The sequence below is a fragment of the Neolamprologus multifasciatus genome, chromosome 8, assembly GCF_963576455.1.
Source record: "Neolamprologus multifasciatus chromosome 8, fNeoMul1.2, whole genome shotgun sequence".
NCBI lineage: Eukaryota > Metazoa > Chordata > Actinopteri > Cichliformes > Cichlidae > Neolamprologus > Neolamprologus multifasciatus.
Window position 1 is genome coordinate 23,868,290 of NC_140446.1, and position 9,465 is coordinate 23,877,754.

Here is a 9,465-nt window from a genome sequence, read left to right on the forward strand (position 1 = left end):
ACTATATAAAGAGTAACTGGAGGTTAAATGTAGCTAGTATGTCCTGTTTTCAGCCAGGCACTTACACCTCCGCTCCGCTGAGCCACCATCGCTCTAGCAGCAAGGCGCTAAAGCCAGAGTAGGGGAGAGGCGGAACAAACCATTATGGGAGGGGGGGCGCTATCTATACTTTTGTTGTTAAAATGGTACGTCTCAACCAAGTACTGTATGCTTTTTATATTTTTAGTAGTGTTTCACACAAACAGCAAATATTGTCAAAAAAGTAAGAAATCTTTGGGGGTGCTTTGATTTTGGGGGTGCTGAAGCACCCCCAAAATTGGGCTAAAATCGCCCCTGATATGATGTAACACTATAGATCAACTTACCTCAGAATATAAAGCATATAAACAATTACAGCGATATGATGCAACAAACACAGCAGTGCTACTGATCCAAAATACTCAAAGCTTCATAGAACTGAAACAAACATTTATTTTTAGGTCCATTCTGCTGCTGATACATACTTTAGGTTTCTGAACATTAAACTTGTTACTGCCTTTCATAGTGTTTAACTTGAAGGCCCTGAGTACTTTCTCCCACACTGAAAACACTGGAATGATAATATTATTTGAACATTAACTAATAAGACTGATTCAGGACAGACAATTAGTTATTTTAAACTTTTCTAGCAGTCCTTCACAAACAGGCTCGACACCACCGAACAGAGGCAGCAATATAACATAGCTAACATTAACAGTGCAGTGAATCCTGCTTGTGCCGGGATATTCAGGACTGCAAACCGAGCAGCATCACTGACTTTCAGCTTGTTGTGTTTGTGGATATATGACTGACTTTAATTATCCACAAAATCATCACATTCTCTGTAAGATTAAGGTCAACAATTGAACAGCGTATATTTAAGTTGCTTGTACTAAGTTAGTACAAGCATTGCTAATGTTTGTAACTTTGCCGACATGTGGCCAACAGCAATGTTTTAATGTTCTTCATTATTCAACATTTGCACATAAATAAGTGACATAATATTCAGTACTTACTTTTGAAAGTTTACTCTTTGGCCGCTCCGCTTCAGCCATCCACTGCTTTTTTCGGCAAAATTATCCACAACCACCACCGCACTATGAATTGTGGGATATATGCAGTGTTGGGCAAGTTACTTTGAAAAAGTAATTAATTATAGTTACTAGTTACGTCAAAAAAGTAACTGAGTTAGTAACTGAGTTACAATATTCTAAAAGTAATTAATTACTTGAAAAGTAACTATTGCCTTACGTTTAACCCTCTGGGGTCCAGGGTATAATTGGCCATTTTTAACTACTTTTGATTTCCCCTCCACATTACCTTTAAAAACTATTTACTTTGCCTTGTTTGGTATCATTCTTTTCAGCACGACCTCACGTGTCTGAATTTACAGTTATGTTTTCATTTTGACATACTATATTAACACAATTTATCGAAAATCAGACAAAAAACATAAAATCAAAGTAGAAAAAGTTATATTTTTTACTGTAACAACCAAAAACATGTTTATTTAATCATATTTCATAACTTTAAATGCAAATATAAATTGTCAATTTTAAAATCCTCTGCACAAGTTTTACAAACAACAGCCATTAACCTTTTACCATTTTTTAATAACCATTTCAAACTATTTACCAGACAATCAGCTGTTCTGCATTCAACAAGACGCCACACAAATTATTTGTGCCAATCCTAAAATAATTTCTGTCCACTATAAAGGAGAACGTCACAGCCTGATACCTGCAGGTCTGACAGCAGCAGGTGTATCACTCCTGTTTCTACCTGGAGACAGCAGTCGCCTCATTGTTCTGACACACAACGTAAAACTATCCACAACACTACACACTAACTACCCAAGACAACACATTAACTACACACTACAAACACGCTAAACGACACAAATCTCTCACATCTCAAAACTCGCTTTCTCTCTCTTTCTGCTCTCTCTCTCTCTCTCCATCACTCCAAAAACTTCCCCTGTTTTTTGGGGTTTTTTTGCTCATAAGCAGAGAGTGCTCGCTGCGCTGTCCTTAGACAGTAAACGTGACGAAACTATTGAGGAAAAAACACAGCGTATATATTGTTTAACATGACTCTGGTTTTACGTAGACCTTGTTGCTTTGCCTTTAAGTGGTCATGTGATTGGCTTACCACGACTACTTTATTCTTCCTCAGTCAAACAGCAGCACACATGCGATTGTTTTGCCCCTTAGCTCCAGGTGTTGTGCCAAAAAGTGATCGGCCGGCAGATTGCCGTCCGCGGGAGCGCACGCAGCTGCTTAAAGCTGTAGCGTCCAGATTACTTACTTACAGCTACTTCCCTGCAACTGATATAAGGTGCAGTAAGCTGAACACAGCTTCAACCGTCTGTTTGTTGAAAAATAGTAACGGATTTTCTTGTTAGTAGCGGTAACGGCGTTGTAACGATAGGAATAGTAATTAGTTAGATTACTCGTTACTGAAATAAGTAATGCCGTTATTCCCATCACTGGATATATGGGACCACGAAGTCTACACTGAACCACACTTCAAATTTGGGGAAATCGACGGCGCCTTTGGAGACCGCATTTGGAGTACACTTCGGATTGGGACAGCCGTCATCGCGTTGCTGTGAGGTAATAGGTCTCAAAATGCGTACTCCAAAGCGTGCGGTCGCTGGATTGGGACACAGCCTTAGAGTCCGGTTGATCTTGTATAGGTCTAGGCATTCCAGTATCCAGGTGTGGGGCATCGAGTCATAGGCCTTCTTGTAATCAATCCAGGCAGTGCACAGGTTGGTCAACCTAGTCTTGCAGTCTCGACTGACTGCTTGGTCTACCAGTAGCTGGTGTTTTGCGCCTCTGGTATTCTTGCCAATTCCTTTCCGTGCCACAGTCATGTGTTGAGCCATGTACCTGTTCATTTTTGCCACTATGATGCCTGACAGGAGCTTCCATGTAGTACTGAGGCAGGTTGTTGGTCTGTAGTTGGATGGGACCAGTCCCTTCTGGGGGTCCTTGGGGATCAGGACTGTCCTGGGTTAGCCATTCCAGGTGTCTCTCATTGACTAGTAGCTGATTCGTTTGTGCTGCCAGATGCTCGTGGACTGCAGTCAGCTTCTTCAGCCAGTAGGCCTGAACCATGTCAGGGCCTGGTGCTGTCCAACTCTTTATACTAGAGAGTCTTTCTTGGATATCTGACACTGTGATCATTACTGGTCCATGTTCAGGGAGGTTGCTGTGGTCTGCACTCAGATTCACTAGCCACTGAGCATTGCTGTTATGGGTTGCATCCTTCTCCCAAATGCTTTTCCACTTATTGTTCCATCTCCGGCTCCAAGGAGAGGTCAGATGACAAATGTAACATATTTTAAAGACCTATATGGTACATTCGATGTGTTGGTAAAACGTTACATAGTTTCATAGTTATAAGTTATATGGATTGTTATCACGATGTCACTCTACAACCTGACAAAGTTTTATCAGAATTGACTCAAAAATGTTTGAACCACTTCATTTACAGACAGAGAAAATGACACACACACACACACAAACACTACTAAAAACATAACCTCCTTGGTGGAGGTAATTAATGAAAAAACTGTTACTGGATGTGTCATATTGTAGTAGGAGTCAGAGAAAATCCCACTGTAAAGTCATCACAAAGGGCAGAGAGACAAAGTCACTTACTACCTGCTGAATGCAGAGAGGGATTCACCTTCTAAAGAGACACGTTTTCCCTCAAGAGTTGCTGGATAACAAACCAGAGCTAAAGGGAAAGTGCATATTTGGATTAGAAACCGCCAGATGGCCAGGAGTAAAGCTCCATATTGAAATGCCAGTGTTTAAATTGACAAAAAGTCTGTGTTGTGTTTGCATCTTATCCTGCTTCCCATGGGGTTTTCCACTCAGTTTCTCAGCTGCTTTGGCTAAAGATTGTCATTCTCAAATGACAATCCAAGTTGTCAAAACAATGTGTCCTGACATCACAACCCTTGTGCACAAACAAAAGAGCATTTCTCAGTCTTTGCTAGGACCCAATAACATGTTAAGTTTATTGGTTTATTGGTTGAACTGTCTTAAAAAAAAAAAAAAAAAAAATATATATATATATATATATATATATATATATATATATATATATATATATATATATATATATATATATGTTGAATGGAAATGACTTTGTGCAAGAAAGTTTGGTTAACATGGACAAGCCTGCTCAGATAAATGGCCTTCACATATAAGAGAAAGAAGAGCAGTGTTGAGTGGCTACTCAAAAAACATATTACACATTGCTCATTACTTTTTTACAAAAGTGATGCAGTACATTACTTAATTACTTGGTTACACTACTCGTGACTTTGCCTGTGCGTTACCCGAGGATACAGTTGCACACAACAACACAAATACTATGCTAAAGAGGACACACATATGATCTTTCTTCTTTGTTTTGGTGTTTACTGTGCATATGAACTAATAACACAAAGCAAAGAGGAAAACCAGCCCTAAGAGACTTTATAGCATCTGCCACAGTGATTCTACTTTAGAAACATGAACTGGCAGGAATGTAGGCTGACTGCTTTGTTACCTGTTGAAGTTCAGGCTCTGGCTGCTAAGCTAGGGTCAGCATACATTCAGCTTTAAAGTTTTAGCTAGCTTAGCTAGCTTAGCGTTATCATACTGTGTGTACAGATCCCTGGAAAGAGCCAAAATTGTTATGTGTATAAGGCGGTTGTTTCTGTCCTGGATGCAGTTTGCATTTCACCATCATGCTCTTGCCATTTTGTGCAATAAAGTAATGACTGTATATCAGCCCCTGAAAAGTTTTAGACCATGCCACCAAAGTCTTGTGTGTCCAAAGGACACTTTTAGTTAGTTCAGACGTAGCTTTGCAACCCATAGCCTCTTCTCTCTAAAAAGATCATGGCAACCCTTCCAAACAAACCCTGCTTGTTCAGTCATTGAACTTTAACATTTAACATGCTAATTGAAGCCTGTACAGTCTGAGATGTAGCTCTTGGGTTTTTAGAAGTTTTTCTGAGCACTGCAAACTCTGACAATAGAGGTAGTTACTTATCGTGAATTACTCAAGTACATTTGACTATCAGGTTGATACATACCATCCTAATTTCTTTGGAAGCACTAAGGCTGAGCTGAATTTTTCACAGGATTGCACAGGAGTTCTGTGAAAACCTTTTGTCTTTAATATGACTGTGCATAATAGTAGTCAGTTCTCTGAATAACAACATACTGATAAAAACAGTCGTTCATTCTGAATGAAAACACATAGAACAAGAATGCTGGGAAATTAAAAGAGGAGGAACAAACTCCTTGAGCCATTTTGACAAGAAAATATTAAAATATTTTGCCAACCCTTGTTTACACATCACCAGAGAGCTTGTCATTTTGATAGCAATGAAAAAAAAGGTTAAATATGGTGTTTTGCTGCACGTATGAGCCGTTCTGAGAAATGTGATTTCAGTAAGAGGTGTAAAGAATATAGTTAAAAATGGTTGTCACATAGAAACTTAACATTTACACTGGCATATTTTGCCCTTTTACTAACCTCATTGAACCATGAAATGACACTCTCTTTTGAACATCTTCTTTTTGAGAGTGCACTGGGATGAGATGGGCAACTTTAATGTAGGAGTTTTGAAAAATGAAATAAAAGATGCTTTTTTTCATTGGACTACAATGAACACTGCACACAATGTAATGTAATGTACCTTTTACTCGGTGGATACCTTAGACCAGGCAGTGCATTATTTTTGACTCTTTGTGATGCTTCTAGCAATACACTTGTGGTCCCCATGGAAGAAAAGGAAAATTATTAGGAGTGCCTTTGAGTATTTTACAATCCACTGCAGCAGCCTCAGAAAGGATCACAGAGCTGTTATGATTTTTTAAAATAGAAGATGATATTATAAAGGACTCGGTTACATTAAAAAATGTTATTGTTTCCACTCCCAATTTATACTTCTTAACATCTGTGTGGCCATCTGCACTGCGTAGGCGTGGACCAGCCAGAAGAATATATAGCAGCATCATTTGCAGGCAGTGCAAAGCCTCCCTGTAATTGAACCATCCAGTGTGCGAGCGTCCACATGTGTAATTGAGTGGTCCCGTGTGCTGGTGTGTGTTTTTGTGCACCTGCGCGTGTGAGTCCAGTGTTTACAGAAACGTTCAGTGATTTGTGAATCGAGCTCTCACATGTAGCAGAGTTTCATTAGATTTTCCTACACTTTTCCTTCACACGGATGTAAAATCCGCCAAGACAGGTAAGGGAGACCGAGACAAGGATACAAGGATCTCATTTGCTCTCATGTCTGTCACTGCTGATTCGCCGAGTTGGGGAGAAATGCACTTTGCTTGTTCGTGATACACGATTTCAGAGGGAGATTAGGGAGAAACTGCCTGCGGGTGGAGATACCCCCCAAACAAACAGCAGAGGCCTCACAGAAACACCTGAATGTTACAAAGGCAACATACTGAGGCAGGAACAGAGACAAATGCTACGTGGCGCTTTTTGCCAGACACCTTTGTGGTGGTCATGATTATTTATAATGAATAGTGCAGGCTGCAGTCTCTGCTCCTCATTATGCAAAAACGCTGAGCCGATGAGAGGGCAGCTTCCATTATTAGGTTAAATTAAGTCGAAAATAAGCAAGTGCTTACTAATTTAAAATGTTATTCTGCTGCCTAGGAAGGAAGTGTAGAGATATAAAGAAATACTACATCCCAGAAAGATAGTTTTTTTTCCATTAAAAAAAAAAAAAAGTGAAATCTCACAGCAGGAAAACTGAACCTGGCAAAAGTTAAAATATCTTCTGCGGACACCTCAGAGTGTATTATTGGCTTTTTTTGTTGATGACAGTACCCTGATGGGATCCAGCGAGCTCTAAGTAACTTTCAGTCTCATATTTTCTGGGCTTTTGTGGCTCTGTGAGTGTGCTGTTGTCTTTTCCTTTCTCGTCACACAACATGATAGGAAAATAAACTGCGTTTAAACCACCATCCACATTTAGACGAATGTTTGGAGTGGGGTGATTGGCTTCATCAGTGAGTGCTGATTTGAAGCAGATGTTATTTGTCGTCTGTTTCAGCATCTGCTTCAAATCTTCACAGAGCTGCTCACTGATTGAGCACAGCCAGCGATAAAACTGCTCTCCAGAACAGAGTAAAGGAAAGAAAAAAAGAAGATGCCATATTGTAATTGCATAAGTGCAAAATGTATCACCAAGTGTATTGATCTTTAGGATGTATTTAATTATAATTAATAAATTAAAACAAATCAAAGTATATCCACGTTGCCTTTGACTCAACAATGGTCCGAGTCACTTTTTCTAAAGACTAACAATCATATAAGAGTTGCCTCAACTGAAATTCTTGAAGGACTCATTCTGGGGCCCTCAATTTTCTCAAACTGAAGAGGCCCACTCTGAAAACATGAAAGGCACAATTGGCTGTTGCCGAGAGGCAGATTTAAGTGTCCTCAATACCACTACGCGGTACAAAAAGTCTCCATAAACTCCATTTTTTATATGTTGTGCTGCACTTGTTTAAAATTGTGTCAGACAAATTAACAAAAGGTTCACTACATCTTGAGAAGTCTCAGTCTATGTGAAGTGGCGGTGAGGCATAGAGGAGGCTGCGCTCCTCCACAGTCTCTGATCACCAAAGGCACATAAGGAGATGCTCCAAGGGAGGATTTTTATAAATAATCAAGATGAAGAATTCTAAAGTGTTTCCAAATTTCAGCTCTCTACTGCTTTTTTGTACATGATGAATTAGCTGTGAAGTGATTGAATAACATTTAGAAAATATATTAAGTGCATGTACAAACTGTAAAACACAGGACTAACAACCTGTGTTAAATTTTATAGGCCTTTTAGGTAGAGTTGGATGTCTTGAGATGTGGTCTCGGTCTTGTCTTGGTCTCGCTGTCTCGGTCTTGCTGTCTCAGATCAACATAGTCGTCGGGAGATTTGGAGTCAACAGTATCCATGACACACAACGTAACGTTCGATAATGTGTCATGCACAAAAGCATCAGCTCTAAGAGCCGTGCTTAGAGAGTGCTCTGTAGTGAATCAGAAGAGTCCACTCCCATTGAGCGAGAGACGGCTCCTCACTTAATTTCCTTTCGCTGCTCAGGTCTCACACAGTGGCTCCACTATGCTCCAATCTCTCCATATTGTGGCCAATCACAAGCAAGGATATAGGATAATATCATTATGTGACAAACAGAGATGGTGAGAGACGCGGCAGTCAAGTGGAGCGTGCGTCTGTCCTCTCAGTAAGTGAGTGAGAAAGTAGACAGCGGTGAGGACACCTGTAAACAAAGCAGCATCTGGCTGCAGTTTGAAGACTTTCTTGGTCTTGTCTTGGTCTCGATACCCTCTGTTCTTGGTATTGTCTTGGTCTTGGTTTGGGCGGTCTTGACTACACGTCTAGTTTTAGGACTTTTTATATTCAAGTGTTAGTTTCGTAGAAACTCGCATTGGCCGGTGCTTTTGTTTCCTTTTTGTATCACTCCCAAAGAACTTAGAGCTTAAGAGCTTAATCTTGGGGCTTCTCTCAATTCACTGTAGTATGTTTGTGTCTATTTGTGTAGGTATTTGAGTATGTAGAGCTAAGGATAATGTGTACACAACCTATGCATAATTGTCTTCGTCTTTAAGAGTGTAATAACGGACTCAAACAGAAGAGGGCAGCACTGCATGTACAAGGATGCCAGCTGCTGTTAAACCCCGAAGAAGAAGAAGAAGAAGAAGTAGCTCTGTCCCAGAATTCATAGCGCAGTTGTCAACAATGGCGGCAGCTAGTTAGTTTTAATATTAGTCTTATTATTCTTTTTGGGTCACAAAATAAACGTTTAACATATTTTCGGGCGAGAATGTAGCGGTAAACTTCAAACATCTGCTCAGTTTATCAAGACACCACATATTTGCAAAAGCGCTCCGACGTTTTCGGAGACGTCTGTTATCCACTAGCTCGATAGCTAGCCGGGGGCAAGGCTCACTAGAGCCCGTGAGAACACCGGACTCCCAGCAAATCGTTTTCAAACCCACCACCGTCTTTCGCTACTCAGGTTAAACATATATAAGTCACTTAGATAACTTAAAAATGTTATTGTTTGGCTTTTTTTAGTATTTTATTTATTCCTGAGTAAATCGGTTTGCCTGAGATTAAAGTTATAGTTTTTACACAGCTGAATAAACGTCAAGCAGACAGCTGATTATCAGAAGTGTGAGATGCTCGAGAATATACTCCGGTGTCCTGTTATATTTTAGATAGCAAGGAGTTTATTAAACTTCACCGAAACAATCTGCAAATGTCATTAACATTTAATAAACTATCATCTTGTCTTTATTTTTAGTTAGCACATACCTTAAACACTTAAAGCTGTAAGCTAATGATAGTTATATAAGAGCAGGCGCATGCTGGTGCAATAAGCTGTACGT

At 39.8% G+C, this 9,465-nt stretch overlaps 1 long non-coding RNA gene across 1 annotated transcript; it reads left to right on the plus strand.

The window, feature by feature from the left end:
- Positions 1-377: 377 nt before the first annotated feature.
- On the plus strand, positions 378-1,275 carry LOC146513152 (uncharacterized). The gene is made up of 2 exons (XR_014875681.1): positions 378-890; positions 926-1,275. It is a non-coding gene; the product is annotated as an uncharacterized LOC146513152 (long non-coding RNA).
- The last annotated feature ends 8,190 nt before the right edge of the window (positions 1,276-9,465 follow it).